This window comes from Aquarana catesbeiana, linkage group LG09 (genome assembly GCF_042186555.1).
Source record: "Aquarana catesbeiana isolate 2022-GZ linkage group LG09, ASM4218655v1, whole genome shotgun sequence".
Taxonomy (NCBI): Eukaryota; Metazoa; Chordata; class Amphibia; order Anura; family Ranidae; genus Aquarana; species Aquarana catesbeiana.
Genome location: NC_133332.1, coordinates 16,011,538 through 16,031,038, shown reverse-complemented (window position 1 = coordinate 16,031,038; position 19,501 = coordinate 16,011,538). Strand labels below are relative to the sequence as shown.

The 19,501-nt window shown below is 48.9% G+C and overlaps 2 long non-coding RNA genes across 6 annotated transcripts in view; one reads left to right on the top strand and one right to left on the bottom strand.

Annotated features, from left to right (window-relative positions):
• Window positions 1–19,501, bottom strand: part of LOC141107420 (uncharacterized) — an 83,304-nt gene that overhangs the window by 21,855 nt on the left and 41,948 nt on the right. The gene's annotated exons all lie outside the window — the stretch shown is intronic.
• On the top strand, window positions 1,239–7,966 carry LOC141107418 (uncharacterized). Of its 3 annotated transcripts, XR_012235898.1 has the most exons (6): window positions 1,239–1,506; window positions 3,406–3,473; window positions 3,570–3,692; window positions 4,957–4,983; window positions 6,182–6,249; window positions 7,585–7,966. It is a non-coding gene; the product is annotated as an uncharacterized lncRNA (long non-coding RNA). The 3 variants fall into 3 exon arrangements; XR_012235896.1 differs by lacking the exons at window positions 3,570–3,692; window positions 4,957–4,983; window positions 6,182–6,249 and adding exons at window positions 1,912–1,979; window positions 2,547–2,614 and having other exon boundaries at window positions 1,244–1,506; XR_012235897.1 differs by lacking the exons at window positions 3,570–3,692; window positions 4,957–4,983 and having other exon boundaries at window positions 1,253–1,506.

Genomic DNA, 19,501 nt, shown 5'->3' with positions numbered 1-19,501 from the left:
ACCCCCATAATAATAGAACATATAGAGACCCCCATAATAATAGAACATATAGAGACCCCCATAATAATAGAACCCGATAGAGACCCTCATAATAATAGAACCTGATAGAGACCCTCATAATAATAGAACCTGATAGAGACCCCATAATAATAGAACCCGATAGAGACCCTCATAATAATAGAACCTGATAGAGACCCCCATAATAATAGAACCTGATAGAGACCCTCATAATAATAGAACCTGATAGAGACCCCCATAATAATAGAACCCGATAGAGACCCCCATAATAATAGAACCTGATAGAGACCCCCATAATAATAAAACCCAATAGAGACCCCCATAATAATAGAACCTGATAGAGACCCTCATAATAATAGAACCCGATAGAGACCCCCATAATAATAGAACCTGATAGAGACCCCCATAATAATAGAACCTGATAGAGACCCTCATAATAATAGAACCCGATAGAGACCCTCATACTAATAGAACCTGATAGAGACCCTCATACTAATAGAACCTGATAGAGACCCTCATAATAATAGAACCTGATAGAGACCCTCATAATAATAGAACCTGATAGAGACCCTCATAATAATGGACTCTGGTGGAGACCTCGGCCTGTTCTATAGTATTGGTCTTGTTCTGTATGGATGGAGATGTCTTCTCCTCAGGAGGTGTCCCCAGGACAGGAAGTGAGGTGAAATCTCCTCAGAGGGGTACAGAATATAAACACAGGAATGTCCAGGGATGAGGACCACCATGACAAGTCCATACAGATCTCCCCCCTCCCCCCAGAATAAAGCCTGAGGGCCCCTCGCCAAGCACAGAGCGGAGGGCGGACTACAACACCCAGCATCCCCGCAATGAGCCGTGCAACTGTACTCCGTCTCCATAGTGACCGAAATAATCCGTAGCGGAAGTGAAGTTGGTCGCGGCCATCTTGGTACACCCCGCACTCGGCCCCAGTAAGCCTATAGTCAAAAGGAGGCAAGCGGACATATTTGTACACCCACCGATGTCTTACATTTCACAATTTTTATTACATATAATCTGATCTTATATAGTGATATACAGGACTTAGAAATCCGTGACATTGTTTTGAAGATATTTTTTATCAGCAGTGCCAAACCTGATCTGACAGAACACCGCTGCTTTTAACAATTAAAATCAAAACAATGTCACAGATATCTAAATTCTGTATATCACTATATAAAATCAGATTATTTGTAAAAATAATGTGAAATATAAGACTTCGGTGGGTGTATAAAGATGTCCGCTCGCCGTCTTCTGACTGAATGCTAACTGCATACGAGTGTGGGGTGTACGAAGATGGCCGAGACCGAACGTCACTTCCGGGTCCGGGGAGAGAGGTAATAATCTGCTCAGCGGTGCTGTACCGGGAGGGGGAGGAGCTCCGGGGAAAGACCGCACACTGGAGAGAGACCGGACACCGGGAAAATATGGCGGACGTGACGTGTGAGGAACTCCAAAGGGTGGAGAGAGGTATGAGAACATAACCGGGACCTTTATACACACCAACGTCAGCACCGGAGGACCCCTCCCCCATCACTGACAACGGATAAAACCCCTCCCCCATCACCTCCAGATACACCCCACCCTTTTACTTCCTGTCCCGGTGACACCCCCGCCCTCTCGCCTCCTGTCCTGGTGACACCCCCGCCCTCTCGCTTCCGGTCCCGGTGACACCCCCGCCCTCTGGCTTCCTGTCCCGGTGACCCCCCCTTCCCACTTCCTGTCCTGGTGACACCCCCACCCTCTCACTTCTTGCCCTAGAAATTGGGACAGGTCCACCTTAAAGCTCCTCCTCCACACAGACTGACCTGCTCTTTTCCTTCTATGTGATTGGCTGTATATATTTGTAATTGGTGTCCTGTTTTGCCCCCGCAGTATGTGGAGAAGAACAAGAAGGGGGGCCATGATTGGTTCAGGTTGGAATCAAATAAAGAAACCACCAGGTGAGATGTGGGTGGGGCTGCTGGCAGGAGCTCCGCCTCCTACACTGTTTGATGGTGTAAGGATAAAACGGGCTCTCCTCTCCCGCTGTGTTGTAGATGGTTCGGGCAATGGCTACATCACTTCCTGTCCCGGTGACAACCCCGCCCTCTCGCTTCCTGTCCCGGTGACACCCCCGCCCTCTCGCTGCCTGTCCCGGTGACACCCCCGCCCTCTCGCTTCCTGTCCCGGTGACACCCCCGCCCTCTCGCTTCCTGTCCCGGTGACACCCCCGCCCTCTCGCTTCCTGTCCCGGTGACACCCCCGCCCTCTCGCTTCCTGTCCCGGTGACACCCCCGCCCTCTCGCTTCCTGTCCCGGTGACACCCCCGCCCTCTCGCCTCCTGTCCCGGTGACACCCTCGCCCTCTCGCCTCCTGTCCCGGTGACACCCCCGCCCTCTCACTTCTTGCCCTAGAAATTGGGACAGGTCCACCTTAAAGCTCCTCCTCCACACAGACTGACCTGCTCTTTTCCTTCTATGTGATTGGCTGTATATATTTGTAATTGGTGTCCTGTTTTGCCCCCGCAGTATGTGGAGAAGAACAAGAAGGGGGGCCATGATTGGTTCAGGTTGGAATCAAATAAAGAAACCACCAGGTGAGATGTGGGTGGGGCTGCTGGCAGGAGCTCCACCTTCTATGTTGTTTGACAGTGTAATGATATAACGGGCTCTTCTCTCCCGCTGTGTTGTAGATGGTTTGGGTAATGCTGCTACATCACTTCCTGTCCTGGTGACACCCCCCCTCCCTCTAGCTCCCTGTCCTTGTGACGCCCGCTCCCTGTCCTGGTGACGCCCGCTCCCTGTCCTGGTGACGCCCGCTTCCTGTCCTGGTGACGCCCCCACCCTCTCTCGCTTCCTGTCCTGGTGACGCCCCCACCCTCTCTCGCTCCCTGTCCTGGTGACGCCCGCTTCCTGTCCTGGTGACGCCCCCACCCTCTCGCTTCCTGTCCTGGTGACGCCCCCACCCTCTCTCGCTCCCTGTCCTGGTGACGCCCGCTTCCTGTCCTGGTGACGCCCCCACCCTCTCGCTTCCTGTCCTGGTGACGCCCCCACCCTCTCTCGCTTCCTGTCCTGGTGACTCCCCCACCCTCTCTCGCTTCCTGTCCTGGTGACGCCCCCACCCTCTCTCGCTTCCTGTCCTGGTGACGCCCCCACCCTCTCTCGCTTCCTGTCCTGGTGACGCCCCCACCCTCTCTCGCTTCCTGTCCTGGTGACGCCCCCGCTCTCTTCCTGTCCTGGTAAAACCCCCCCAACCTCTCACTTCTTGCCCTAGAAATTGGGACAGGTCCACCTTAAAGCTCCTCCTCCACACAGACTGACCTGCTCTTTTCCTTCTATGTGATTGGCTGTATATATTTGTAATTGGTGTCCTGTTTTGCCCCCGCAGTATGTGGAGAAGAATAAGAAGGCGGACAATGATTGGTTCAGGTTGGAATCGAGTAAAGAAACCACCAGGTGAGATGTGGGTGGGGCTGCTGGCAGGAGCTCCGCCTTCTATGATGTTTGACAATGTAATGATATAACGGGCTCTCCTCTCCTGCTGTGTTGTAGATGGTTTGGGTAATGCTGCTACATCACTTCCTGTCCTGGTGACACCCCCGCCCTCTAGCTTCCTGTCCTGGTGACACCCCCACCCGCTTCCTGTCCTGGTGACACCCCCACTCTCTGGTTCAGGTTGGAATTGAATAAAGAAACCACCAGGTGAGATGTGGGTGGGGCTGCTGGCAGGAGCTCTGCCTTCTACGATGTTTGACAGTGTATTGATATAACAGGCTCTCCTCTCCCGCTGTTTTGTACATGGTTCGCGCAATGCTGCTACATCACTTCCTGGCCTGGTGACACCCCCACCCTCTCGCTTCCTGTCCTGGTGACACCCTCTCGCTTCCTGTCCTGGTGACACCCTCTCGCTTCCTGTCCTGGTGACACCCTCTCGCTTCCTGTCCTGGTGACACCCCCACCCTCTCGCTTCCTGTCCTGGTGACACCCCCACCCTCTCGCTTCCTGTCCTGGCGACACCCCCACCCTCTCGCTTCCTGTCCTGGCGACACCCCCACCCTCTCGCTTCCTGTCCTGGCGACACCCCCACCCTCTCGCTTCCTGTCCTGGCGACACCCCCACCCTCTCGCTTCCTGTCCTGGCGACACCCCCACCCTCTCGCTTCCTGTCCTGGCGACACCCCCACCCTCTCGCTTCCTGTCCTGGCGACACCCCCCCTCTCTTCCTGTCCTGGCGACACCCTCGCCCTCTTCCTGTCCTGGTGACACCCTCGCCCTCTTCCTGTCCTGGTGACACCCCCACCGTCTCGCTTCCTGTCCTGGTGACACCCTCACCCTCTTCCTGTCCTGGTGACCCCCCCCTTCCCACTTCCTGTCCTGGTGACACCCCCCCTCCCTCTAGCTTCCTGTCCTGGTGACACCCTCACCCGCTTCCTGTCCTGGTGACACCCCCACTCGCTTCCTTGTCTGGTGACACCCCCACTCGCTTCCTTGTCTGGTGACACCCCCACTCGCTTCCTGTCCTGGTGACACCCCCACTCGCTTCCTGTCCTGGTGACACCCCCACTCGCTTCCTGTCCTGGTGACACCCCCACTCGCTTCCTGTCCTGGTGACACCCCCACTCGCTTCCTGTCCTGGTGACACCCCCACTCGCTTCCTGTCCTGGTGACACCCCCACCCGCTTCCTGTCCTGGTGACACCCCCACTCGCTTCCTGCCCTGGTGACACCCCCACTCGCTTCCTGCCCTGGTGACACCCCCACTCGCTTCCTGCCCTGGTGACACCCCCACTCGCTTCCTGCCCTGCTGACACCCCCACTCGCTTCCTGCCCTGCTGACACCCCCACTCGCTTCCTGCCCTGCTGACACCCCCACTCGCTTCCTGCCCTGCTGACACCCCCACTCGCTTCCTGCCCTGCTGACACCTCCACTCTCTGGTTCAGGTTGGAATCGAATAAAGAAACCACCAGGTGAGATGTGGGTGGGGCTGCTGGCAGGAGCTCCGCCTTCTACAATGTTTGACAGTGTAATGATATAACGGGCTCTCCTCTCCCGCTGTTTTGTACATGGTTCGGGCAATGCTGCTACATCACTTCCTGGCCTGGTGTCACCCCCACCCACCCGCTTCCTGTCCTGGTGACACACCCCCCACTCTCTTCTTGCCCTTGTGACGACACACCCCCCACTCTCTTCCTGCCCTTGTGACGACACACCCCCCACTCTCTTCCTGCCCTTGTGACGACACACCCCCCACTCTCTTCCTGCCCTTGTGACGACACACCCCCCACTCTCTTCCTGTCCTTGTGACGACACACCCCCCACTCTCTTCCTGTCCTTGTGACACCCCCCCCCCCACTCTCTTCCTGTCCTTGTGACACCCCCCCCCACTCTCTTCCTGTCCTTGTGACACCCCCCCCCACTCTCTTCCTGTCCTTGTGACACCCCCCCTCCACTCTCTTCCTGTCCTTGTGACACCCCACCCTCCACTCTCTTCCTGTCCTTGTGACACCCCCCCCTCCACTCTCTTCCTGTCCTTGTGACACCCCCCCCCCTCCACTCTCTTCCTGTCCTTGTGACACCCCCCCCCTCCACTCTCTTCCTGTCCTTGTGACACCCCCCCCCTCCACTCTCTTCCTGTCCTTGTGACACCCCCCCCTCCACTCTCTTCCTGTCCTTGTGACACCCCCCCCTCCACTCTCTTCCTGTCCTTGTGACACCCCCCCCCTCCACTCTCTTCCTGTCCTTGTGACACCCCCCCCCCTCCACTCTCTTCCTGTCCTTGTGACACCCCCCCCCTCCACTCTCTTCCTGTCCTTGTGACACCCCCCCCTCCACTCTCTTCCTGTCCTTGTGACACCCCCCCCTCCACTCTCTTCCTGTCCTTGTGACACCCCCCCCTCCACTCTCTTCCTGTCCTTGTGACACCCCCTCCCACTCTCTTCCTGTCCTTGTGACACCACCCCCCACTCTCTTCCTGTCCTTGTGACACCCTCGCCCTCTCACTTCCTGGACTGGTGACACCCCCCCCCCCCACCCTCTCGCTTCTTGCCCTAGAAATTAGGACAGGTCCACCTTAAAGGTCCTCCTCCACACAGACTGACCTGCTCTTTTCCTTCTATGTGATTGGCTGTATATATTTGTAATTGGTGTCCTGTTTTGCCCCCACAGTATGTGGAGAAGAACAAGAAGGGGGGCCATGATTGGTTCAGGTTGGAATCGAGTAAAGAAACCACCAGGTGAGATGTGGGTGGGGCTGCTGGGAGGAGCTCCACCTTTTACGCTGTTTGACAATGTAATGATATAACGGGCTCTCCTGTCCCACTGTGTTGTAGATGGTTCGGGCAATGCTGCTACATCACTTCCTGTCCTGGTGACACCCCCGCCCTCTCGCCTCCTGTCCTGGTGACACCCCCGCCCTCTCGCCTCCTGTCCTGGTGACACCCCCGCCCTCTCGCCTCCTGTCCTGGTGACACCCCCGCCCTCTCGCCTCCTGTCCTGGTGACACCCCCGCCCTCTCGCCTCCTGTCCTGGTGACACCCCCGCCCCCTCGCCTCCTGTGCTGGTGACACCCCCCACCCTCCATATTTTATCATGAAAAAGCTATCCTTGATCTCCAGTCAGTGCCTTTGCCTATGCTGAGATGTCATCAGTCTTCTGCAGGCAGGAGGAAGCATTTCTTCAGTCTATCCTCCTTCACTGATCAGACTCCTTCATTGTAATGCTAGTTCCCTGGCTCTCATGCTGACCCATCTGTCTCCAATACAGCCCTAAGACCTGAAGAAGATCTCTGCTGTACTGATGAATTGCTGGCCGGTTTGCAGTGATCTGTTTCTGGGCCGGTTTGCAGTGATCTGTTTCTGGGCCGGATTGCAGTGATCTGTTTCTGGGCCGGATTGCAGGTCCGGTTTTCAGTGATAAGTTGCTGGCTAATAGCGGTGATCGCATGGTGCACAGGAGTCACTGTTAAAATATTGCTGACATGCTAATGTCTGTTCACCACGACCAGTGCGGGTCCATAGCATGCTATGGTTAGACTTGGTTCACACCTAGAAGTGTGACCAAGCGCGTGCGACGGCGTGCTTCCACGAGTCACGTGTAAGGCAGCCCATTAATTTTAGTGGGTTGCCCTACCCCCGAGAAATGCAGGAAAGAAGTCCCTTTTCCGAAAACATGTCGCAACAAACCGTATGGTGCCACAGCTAACAAATTTACCAAATTTTTTAAAACTATTGTGTGGCCCTTTTATTTGCTAAGTTGAGTCTCTGTGTTCTCCTTGGGGAGATTTCCCTTGACTTCCTATCAGGACAGGAGGAATTTAAACTTCTTATCCTGGTGACAAAACAGGTGTCATAGGGACAGGAAGTGAGGGGAAATCTCCCCGGGGAGGGTCACAGACAGGACCTGATCTGAATTTAACTCTTCACACCCCAACCCCCCCCCCCCCCCCCCCCCCCCCCCGAACTGAAAAAAATACAATAGGGTTGGATTTAAAATATATGGCACATGTAATATGTGGGAGGGATTTCCTTCTCCTGGACATTCCTGGTAACTCTTTCCTCTCCATCTCTCAGCTAGGCTCGTGGCCGGTGGTGGAAATTCCTGATCAGCAAAGGATTTATGTAAACAAAAGGACAATTGAGGATGAGATTTCAGCCAATTAAGATCCGGAGGCAAACGGTCAGTCAGTCGCTTTCCTGGTACAAGATGCGGGTGCCACTAACCAGCCAATCACCTCCCTGATGCAAGACGTGGGGCTAAAGAAGCAGCCAATCGCCTCCCTGATAGGAGGCCTGGGGACCACCAACCAGCCAATCGTGTCACCGATACAAGACCCGGGAGGCCAGCAGCCAGACTCTTCAGAATCTCAGAATCTTATTTATTTATCATATTTGTATCCAAAACTGCTCCACCAATCATCTGCTATTCTGTGTAATAAACCTTCTGTTCTACTCACCTGATCTGTCTGCTGTGCTGTCATTATATCGGAGGAGTTTTGTGCAGATTTTGGTTAATGTATCTCACTCGTGCAGGAGCAGGGCAGAGCCATTTCTAGATGCTTGGCTGTGGGTGGGAAGTGTAGGGTTTGGAGGTGACACCGCAAATCTCACCAGATTACATAGACTGGCAAAAGCCAACTTTATTTAGCCAAACCTTTATGGACAGAGCAGGGAAAGGGTTGAATTGACAGGAAGTGAGAGGAAATGTTTCCGATGGGGACACAGGCAGGAGCAAAAACACATTTATAGTGGTTCTTCAATCGGTGTGTTGCCTGGAGTTCCCAGAGGGGTGGTGGGAGGAGACTGTTGTCCATAGAAACCAACCAGATTTACAGGAGATGCTCAGAGTTAGAATATCGTGCAAAAGTTCATTTATTTCACTAATGCAACGTAAAAGGTGAAAGTAATATATGAGAGAGACTCATTACATGCAAAGCAAGATAGTTCAAGCCGTGATTTGTCATAATTGTGATGATTATGGCTTACAGCTCACGAAAACCCCAAATCCACAATCTCAGAAAATTAGAATATTACATGCAATCAATAAAACAAGGATTGTACATAGAACGATATCGGACCTCTGAAAAGTATAAGCATGCATATGTACTCAGTACTTGCTTTGGGCCCCTTTTTCAGCAATTACTGGCTCAATGCGGCGTGGCATGGGAGCTATCAGCCTGTGGTACTGCTGAGGTGTTATGGAAGACCAGGAGGCTTCAATAGTGGCCTTCAGCTCTTCTGCATTGTTCGGTCTCGTGTCTCATCTTTCTCTTGGCAATGCCCCATAGATTCTCTATGGGGTTCAGGTCAGGCGAGTTTACTGGCCAATCAAGCACAGTAATCCCACGGTCATTGAACCAGGTTTTGGTGCTTTTGGCAGTGTGGGCAGGTGCCAAGTCCTGCTGTAAAATGAAGTCAGCATCCCCATAGAGCTCGTCTGCGGAGGGAAGCATGAAGTGCTCCAAAATCTCCTGGTAGACGGCTGCGTTGACCCTGGACTTAATGAAGTACAGGGGACCAACACCAGCAGATGACACGGCTCCCCAAATCAACACAGACTGGAAACTTCACACTGGACTTCAAGCATCTTGCAGTGTGTGCCTCTCCATTCTTCCTCCATACTCTGGGTCCTTGGTTTCCAAATGAGATGCAAAATTTGTTATCAGAAAAGAGGACTTTGGACCACCGAGCAACAGACCAGGTCTGTTTTTCTTTAGCCCAGGTAAGACGCTTCTGACGTGGTTTGTTGTTCAGGAGTGGCTTGACAAGAGGAATACGACATTTGAAGCCCATGTCCAGGATCTGTCTGTGTGTGGTGGCTCTTGATGCTCTGACTCCAGCCTCAGTCCACTCCTTGTGAAAATCCCAAACATTTTTAAATGGCCTTTTCCTGACAATCCTCTCCAGGCTGCGGTCATCCCTGCTGCTTGTGCACCTTTTTCTTCCACACTTTTCCCTTCCACATACATTTCTATTATTGTGCTTTGATACAGCACTTTGGGAACATCCAAACTACTTTTGCAATTACCTTTTTGAGGCTTTCCATCCTTATGAAGGGTGTCAATGATGGTTTTCTGCACAACTGTCAGGTCAGCCGTCTTTCCCATGATTGTGATTCCTACTGAACCAGACTGAGAGACCATTTAAAGGAACCCTTTGCAGGTGTTAGGGCTTAGTTAGCTGATTAGAGTGGGACACTTTGAGTCTAGAATATTGCACCTTTTCACAATATTCTAATTTTCTGAGATTGTGGATTTGGGGTTTTCATGAGCTGTGAGCCATAATCATCACAATTATGACAAATCACGGCTTGAACTCTCTCATATATTAGTTTCAACTTTTAAGTTGCATTAACCAGTTGCCGACCGCCGCACGACGATGTACGTCCACAGAGCGGCACGGGCAGGCAAAAGGGCTTACAGGTACGTCCTTGCCTGCCCGCGGGTGGGGGGTCCCGCCGTTTATTACCGAGTAAAGGTTTAGCCCCCTGATCACCCGGCGGTGATATGCGTCGCCCCAGGCAGCGTCAGATTAGCGCCAGTAACGCTAACACCCACGCACGCAGCATACGCCTCCCTTAGTGGTATAGTATCTGAACGGATCAATATCTGATCCGATCAGATCTATACTAGCGTCCCCAGCAGTTTAGGGTTCCCAAAAATGCAGTGTTAGCGGGATCAGCCCAGATACCTGCTAGCACCTGTGTTTTGCCCCTCCACCCAGCCCAGCCCACCCAAGTGCAGTATCGATCGATCACTGTCACTTACAAAACACTAAACGCATAACTGCAGCGTTCACAGAGTCAGGCCTGATCCCTGCGATCGCTAACAGTTTTTTTGGTAGCATTTTGGTGAACTGGCAAGCACCAGCCCCAGGCATCGTCAGATTAGCGCCAGTACCGCTAACACCCACGCACGCACCGTACACCTCCCTTAGTGGTATAGTATCTGAACGGATCAATATCTGATCTGATCAGATCTATACTGGCGTCCCCAGCAGTTTAGGGTTCCCAAAAATGCAGTGTTAGCGGGATCAGCCCAGATACCTGCTAGCACCTGCATTTTGCCCCTCCGCCCGGCCCAGCCCAGCCCACCCAAGTGCAGTATCGATCGATCACTGACACAAAACACTAAACGCATAACTGCAGCGTTCGCAAAGTCAGGCCTGATCCCTGCGATCGCTAACAGTTTTTTTTGGTAGCTTTTTATTGAACTGGCAAGCACCAGCGGCCTAGTACACCCCGGTCGTAGTCAAACCAGCACTGCAGTAACACTTGGTGACGTGGCGAGTCCCATAAGTGCAGTTCAAGCTGGTGAGCTGGCAAGCACAAGTAGTGTCCCGCTGCCACCAAGAAGAAGACAAACACAGGCCCGTCGTGCCCATAGTGCCCTTCCTGCTGCATTCGCCAATCCTAATTGGGAACCCACCGCTTCTGCAGCACCCGTACTTCCCCCATTCACATCCCCAACCAAATGCAGTCGGCTGCATGAGAGGCATTTTCTTTATGTCCTCCCGAGTACCCCTACCCAACGAACCCCCCCAAAAAAGATGTTGTGTCTGCAGCAAGCGCGGATATAGGCGTGACACCCGCTATTATTGTCCCTCCTGTCCTGACAATCCTGGTCTTTGCATTGGTGAATGTTTTGAACGCTACCATTCACTAGTTGAGTATTAGCGTAGGGTACAGCATTGCACAGACTAGGCACACTTTCACAGGGTCTCCCAAGATGCCATCGCATTTTGAGAGACCCGAACCTGGAACCGGTTACAGTTATAAAAGTTACAGTTACAAAAAAAAGTGTAAAAAAAAAAAAACACAAACAAAAATATAAAATAAAAAATAATAGTTGTCATTTTATTGTTCTCTCTCTCTCTATTCTCTCTATTGTTCTGCTCTTTTTTACTGTATTCTATTCTGCAATGTTTTATTGTTATTATGTTTTATCATGTTTGCTTTTCAGGTATGCAATTTTTTATACTTTACCGTTTACTGTGCTTTATTGTTAACCATTTTTTTGTCTTCAGGTACGCCATTCACGACTTTGAGTGGTTATACCAGAATGATGCCTGCAGGTTTAGGTATCATCTTGGTATCATTCTTTTCAGCCAGCGGTCGGCTTTCATGTAAAAGCAATCCTAGCGGCTAATTAGCCTCTAGACTGCTTTTACAAGCAGTGGGAGAGAATGCCCACCCACCGTCTTCCGTGTTTTTCTCTGGCTCTCCTGTCTCAACAGGGAACCTGAGAATGCAGCCGGTGATTCAGCCAGCTGACCATAGAGCTGATCAGAGACCAGAGTGGCTCCAAACATCTCTATGGCCTAAGAAACCGGAAGCTACGAGCATTTTATGACTTAGATTTCGCCAGATGTAAATAGCGCCATTGGGAAATTGGGGAAGCATTTTATCACACCGATCTTGGTGTGGTCAGATGCTTTGAGGGCAGAGGAGAAATCTAGGGTCTAATAGACCCCAATTTTTTCAAAAAAGAATACCTGTCACTACCTATTGCTATCATAGGGGATATTTACATTCCCTGAGATAACAATAAAAATGATAGGAACAGTTTAAAAATAAGATAAAAAAGCAAAAAAATAATAAAGAAAAAAAAAAAAAAAGCACCCATCCCCCCTGCTCTCGCGCTAAGGCGAACGCAAGCGTCGGTCTGGCGTCAAATGTAAACAGCAATTGCACCATGCATGTGAGCTATCACCGCGAAGGTCAGATCGAGGGCAGTAATTTTAGCAGTAGACCTCCTCTGTAAATCTAAAGTGGTAACCTGTAAAGGCTTTTAAAGGCTTTTAAAAATGTATTTATTTTGTTGCCACTGCACGTTTGTGCGCAATTTTAAAGCATGTCATGTTTGGTATCCATGTACTCGGCCTAAGATCATCTTTTTTATTTCATCAAACATTTGGGCAATATAGTGTGTTTTAGTGCATTAAAATTTAAAAAAGTGTGTTTTTTCCCCCAAAAAATGCGTTTGAAAAATCGCTGCGCAAATACTGTGTGAAAAAAAAAAAATGAAACACCCACCATTTTAATCTGTAGGGCATTTGCTTTAAAAAAATAAATAATGTTTGGGGGTTCAAAGTAATTTTCTTGCAAAAAAAAATAATTTTCTCATGTAATCAAAAAGTGTCAGAAAGGGCTTTGTCTTCAAGTGGTTAGAAGAGTGGGTGATGTGTGACATAAGCTTCTAAATGTTGTGCATAAAATGCCAGGACAGTTCAAAACCCCCCCCAAATGACCCCATTTTGGAAAGTAGACACCCCAAGCTATTTGCTGAGAGGCATGTCGAGTCCATGGAATATTTTATATTGTGACACAAGTTGCGGGAAAGAGACAAATTTTTTTTTTTGCACAAAGTTGTCACTAAATGATATATTGCTCAAACATGCCATGGGAATATGTGAAATTACACCCCAAAATACATTCTGTTGCTTCTCCTGAGTATGGAGATACCACATGTGTGAGACTTTTAGGGAGCCTAGCCGCGCACGGGACCCCGAAAACCAAGCACCGCCTTCAGGCTTTCTAAGGGCGTGAATTTTTGATTTCACTCTTCACTGCCTATCACAGTTTCGGAGGCCATGGAATGCCCAGGTGGCACAAAACCCCCCCAAATGACCCCATTTTGGAAAGTAGACACCCCAAGCTATTTGCTGAGCGGTATAGTGAGTATTTTGCAGACCTCACTTTTTGTCACAAAGTTTTGAAAATTAAAAAAAGAAAAAAACATTTTTTTCTTGTCTTTCTTCATTTTCAAAAACAAATGAGAGCTGCAAAATACTCACCATGCCTCTCAGCAAATAGCTTGGGGTGTCTACTTTCCAAAATGGGGTCATTTGGGGGGGGGTTGTGCCCCCTGGGCATTCCATGGCCTCCGAAACTGTGATAAGCAGTGAAGAGTGAAATCAAAAATTTACACCCTTAGAAATCCTGAAGGCGGTGCTTGGTTTTCGGGGTCCCGTGCGCGGCTAGGCTCCTAAAAAGTCCCACACATGTGGTATCCCCGTACTCAGGAGAAGCAGCATTTAGCTGCTTCTCCTGAGTATGGGGATACCACATGTGTGGGACTTTTTGGGAGCCTAGCCGCGTATGGGGCCCCAAAAACCAATTTTGGGGTGCAATTCTACATATGCTCATGGCCTGTGTGAGCAATATATCATTTAGTGACAACTTTTTGTAATTTTTTTTTTTTTGTCATTATTCAATCACTTGGGACAAAAAAAATGAATATTCAATGGGCTCAACATGCCTCTCAGCAATTTCCTTGGGGTGTCTACTTTCGAAAATGGGGTCATTTGGGGGGGTTTTGTACCGCCCTGCCATTTTAGCACCTCAAGAAACGACATAGGCAGTCATAAATTAAAGGCTGTGTAAATTCCAGAAAATGTACCCTAGTTTGTAGACGCTATAACTTTTGCGCAAACCAATAAATATATACTTATTGACATTTTTTTTACCAAAGACATGTGGCCGAATACATTTTGGCCTAAATGTATGACTAAAATTGAGTTTATTGGATTTTTTTTAGAACAAAAAGTAGAAAATATCATTTTTTTTCAAAATTTTCGGTCTTTTTCCGTGTATAGCGCAAAAAATAAAAACGGCAGAGGTGATCAAATACCATCAAAAGAAATCTCTATTTGTGGGAAGAAAAGGACGCAAATTTCGTTTGGGTACAGCATTGCATGACCGCGCAATTAGCAGTTAAAGCGACGCAGTGCCAAATTGTAAAAAAGTGCTCTGGTCAGGAAGGGGGTAAATCCTTCCGGGGCTGAAGTGGTTAATGAAATAAATGAACTTTTGTACGAGATTCTAATTTTTCAATTATCACCTGTACATCTTAATTAGAGAAGTGCAGCCCACGGTCTGACCCCTGTGCATAGATGAGAGCTCCTATGTGACCCCTGACCCTCCTATATATTGATGAATAATCCTGACATAACACCTCTGTATATCAGAAGAGTGTGACCTCTGACCCCTTCATATTTTTTTAATTTTATTTCAGGTACTTATATAGCGCCGTCAATTTACGCAGCGCTTTACATATACATTGTACATTCACATCAGTCCCTACCGTCAAGGAGCTTACAATCTAAGGTCCCTAAACTCACATTCATACATACTAGGTACAATTTAGACAGAATCCAATTAACCTACCAGCATGTCTTTGGAGTGTGGGAGGAAACTGGAGGAAACCCACGCAGGCACAGGGAGAACATGCAAACTCCAAGCAGGTAGTGTCATGTTTGGGATTCGAACCAGCGAACCTTCTTACTGCTAGGCAAAAGTGCTACCACTGTGCCGCCCACATACATTTGTATGTAAGTCAGTGAATATAACTGACCTCTAACTTCTCTGTATATAGATCAGCGACCTCTGTCCCTTCTGTGTATAGATCAGTGATCTCTGACCCCCCTGTATAAAGATCAGTGACCTCTGACCCCCTGTATAAAGATCAGTGACCTCTGACCCCCTGTATAAAGATCAGTGACCTCTGACCCCCTGTATATTGATCAGCGACCTCTGACCCCCTGTATACAGATCAGCGACCTTTGACCCCCTGTATATAGATTAGTGACCTCTGTCCCCCCTGTATATAGATCAGTGACCTCTGACCCCTCTATATATATAGATCAGCGACCTCTGTCCCCCCGTATAAAGATCAGCGACCTCTGTCCCCTCTGTATATAGATCAGTGACCTCTGTCCCCTCTGTATAAAGATCAGCGACCTCTGACCCCCTGTATACAGATCAGCAACCTTTGACCCCCCTGTATATAGATCAGCAACATCTGACCCCCCTGTATATAGATCAGCGACCTCTAACCCCTCTGTATAAAGATCAGTGACCTCTGACCCCTCGGTATATAGATCAACGACCTCTGTATATAAATCAGTGACCTCTAACCCCTCTGCATATAGATCAACGACCTCTGTATATAAATCAGTGACCTCTAACCCCTCTGCATATAGATCAACGACCTCTGTATATAAATCAGTGACCTCTAACCTCTCTGTATATAGATCAGCGACCTCTAACCCCTCTGTATATAGATCAGCGACTTCTGACCCCCCCGTATATAAATCAGCGTCCTTTGTCTCTTCTATATATACATGAGCGACCTCTGACCCCCCTGTATATAGATCAGTGCCCTTTAACCCCTCTGTATATAGATCAGTGACCTCTGACTCCCCTGTATATAGATCAGTGACCTCTGACTGCTTTATATAGATCAGTGGTCAAGAAATCAATGTTACTCCTCTGTACCAGTGACCCCTTTGTATATAGGTCAGTGACCCCTTTGTATATAGGTCAGTGACCCCTTTGTATATAGGTCATAGAAAAAACAAGTTGTGACCCGGCCCACCCATAGTGACATATCTCCATCCCTGTTTTATACACACAAGCAAAAATAGCAAAGTTTCTGGGACTTTAATTGAGGCATCTCACCTAAATCAATAATAATAATCATACATAAAGTACATGTAGTTGTATTTTTATTAAAGGGTTACTAAACCCTCATTTAAAAAAACAAACATGTCATACTTACCTCCACAGTGCAGTTTGTTTTGCACAGAGTGACCCCGATCCTCTTCTGGGGTCCCACATCGGTGCTGGTGGCTCCTCCCCGCATCGGGAAACCACCTGGGAGAAGCGCTCTCCTTGGGAGTAACGTGCGGGCGCGCTCCCGAGTCCAGCATTTGCGTCAATAGACACAAAATGCCCAACGCTGCCCCAGCGCCCGCGTCATTGGATTTGATTGACAACAGCAGGAGCCAATGGCTGCGCTGCTATCAATCTATCCAATCAGGACACGGGACACCGGACTGAGCTCGCTCCCGGCGTGGGAATTACGGGGCTCAGTTAAGTATAAGGGGGGCTCGGGGGAGCTGCAGCACTACAGAAGGTTTTTACAACCTCTTTAAGACGGTCATGATTAGACATTCCATGATCATACATGATGGCAGTTTTCGATGATAATAAAAATGAAATAACAATAGGAACAGATAAGAGCCGACAAATAGGAAATTCATAATAAATGGAATAAATTAATATTAAGTTGATAATAGTAGGCAGATTATAATGAATAAAATATCTTGGCATTCTAGGGCTTAAAGCGTTTTGTGGATGAAGAACGCTTCATCAGAAGCTTGATGCTAGAGAAAATCTAAAGATGTAAATATATGAAAAATTAAGAATAACTCCTTGTCAGGGGAAAAAAAAAAACCTGCATACTTATAAGTCGGCTCAAGAAAAACCAGCATGTAAATGTGGAATGGGGATGTGTAACGAATGTCTGACCCGGGTTGAAGCAGGAGAACCCGTCCAGGCCAAGGGAAGCAGTCAAAGGGCAGGCCAAGTTTCCAAGGTGCAGTCCACATAGTGTAGGGGAAAATGAAGGTGCATCTATCCCACATGGATCTATACAAAATATGTGTGTGTGTGTGTGTGTGTGTGTGTGTGTGTGTGTGTGTGTGTGTGTGTGTGTGTGTGTGTGTGTGTGTGTGTGTGTGTGTGTGTATATATACACACACACACACATACATACAAAATTCAGTACACCTCTCACATTTTTGTAAATATTTTCTTCCATCTTTTCATGTGACAACACTGAAGAAATGACACTTTGCTACAATGTAAAGTAGTGAGTGTACAGCTTGTATAACAGTGTAAATTTTCTGTCCCCTCAAAATAACTCAACACACAGCCATTAATGTCTAAACCGCTGGCAACAAAAGTGAGTAATGTCCTAATTTGGCCCAAAGTTTCAATATTTTGTGTGGCCACCATTATTTTCCAGCACTGCCTTAACCCTCTTGGGCATGGAGGTCACCAGAGCTTCACAGGTTGTCACTGGAGTCCTCTTCCCCTCCTCCATGACAACATCACGGAGCTGGTGGATGTTAGAGACCTTGTGCTCCTCCACCTTCTGTTTCAGGATGTCCCACAGATGCTCAATAGGGTTTAGGTCTGGAGACATGCTTGGCCATTCCATCACCTTTACCCTCAGCTTCTTTAGCAAGGCAGTGGTCATCTTGGAGGTGTGTTTGGGGTCGTTATCATGTTGGAATACTGCCCTGCGGCCCAGTCTCTGAAGGGAGGGGATCATGCTCTGCTTCAGTATGTCACAGTACATGTTGGCATTCATGGTTCCCTCAATGAACTGTAGCTCCCCAGTGCTGGCAGCACTCATGCAGCCCCAGACCATGACACTCCCACCACCATGCTTGACTGTAGACAAGACACACTTGTCTTTGTACTCCTCACCTGGTTGCCCCCACACACGCTTTACACCATCTGAACCAAATAAGTTTATCTTGGTCTCATCAGACCACAGGACATGGTTCCAGTAATCCATGTCCTTAGTCTGCTTGTCTTCAGCAAACTGTTTGTAGGCTTTCTTGTGCATCATCTTTAGAAGAGGCTTCCTTCTGGGATGACAGCCATGCAGACCAATTTGATGCAGTGTGCGGCGTATGGTCTGAGCACTGACAGGCTGACCCCCCCACCCCTTCAACCTCTGCAGCAATGCTGGCAGCACTCATACGTCTATTTCCCAAAGACAACCTCTGGATATGACGCTGAGCACGTGCACTCAACTTCTTTGGTGGACCATGTTGAGGCCTGTTCTGAGTGGAACCTGTCCTGTTAAACCGCTGTATGGTCTTGGCCACCGTGCTGCAGATCAGTCTCAGGGTCTTGGCAATCTTCTTATAGCCTAGGCCATCTTTATGTAGAGCAACAATTCTTTTTTCCAGATCTTCAGAGAGTTCTTTGCCATGAGGTGCCATGTTGAACTTCCAGTGACCAGTATGAGAGAGTGAGAGCGATAACACCAAATTTAACACACCTGCTCCCCATTCACACCTGAGACCTTGTAACACTGACGAGTCACATGACACCAGGGAGGGAAAATGGCTAATTGGGCCCAATTTGGACATTTTCACTTAGGGGTGTACTCACTTTTGTCGACAGCGGTTTAGACATTAATGGCTGTGTGTTGAGTTATTTTGAGGGGACGGCAAATTTACACTGTTATACAAGCTGTACACTCACTACTTTACATTGTAGCCAAGTGTCATTTCTTCAGTGTTGTCACATGAAAAAGATAGAAGAAAAGATTTACGTGTGAGGGGTGTACTCAATTTTGTGTGTGTATATATATATATATATATATATGTGTGTGTGTGTGTGTGTGTGTGTATATGTGTGTAGGGGACTCTGATGTGATGGGGGGGCTCTCATGCATAAGTGCCAGCTGTGATGCAATGGGGAGACTCTGATATAAGGGGCTCTCATGTATGGGTCGACTGCTGACGTAGTGGAGGAGTTCTGATGTGATCGGGGGTCTGTTAGGAGGGGACTCTGATGTGATGAGGGGACCATGTGAACCCTGTGAAGGGGGGGGTCACATGTATAAGTGTGACCTCTGTGTTGCAATGGGGGAAATGGGGGGAATTTTCATATATAATTATATATATATATATAATTTTCATATATAGGGAGGACTCTGGTGTGAATGTCACCAAGGTGGTTGTTTATCACCAGGTTTCCCATTGATAAGTGACATTTCAGACTGAGGGGGGGGGAAGGGGGGTCCTTCATACTTTTAAAGGGGGTCATAACTGGAAAAATGTTGCAAAGTTCTGCCATAGAAGGACCCCCTGTGATCCTGGCAGACTAGATGGTGGTCTTAGTGTGACACCTGCTGGTCAGATTTGGTATTTCTCTGTCTCCGGAGATAAAGCCAATCTCCTGTCTTCCTCTGATCATCCGCACAATGACAGCAGAGTTGTTTTTAAAGCCAGGAAAAGGGAATTTTCCCAGGAGTCCAGAAAACCTCATGGCAGGGCGGCGTCATGGTTTGCAAGCGCTCAGTCCTGGACAAATCGACAAAAGTTTGCCACCAAAGCCCAGTTTTCACATCTGAGAAATCCTCGGAGTATCGATAATCTGGACTCTTCGCTGTACGAATTCTTT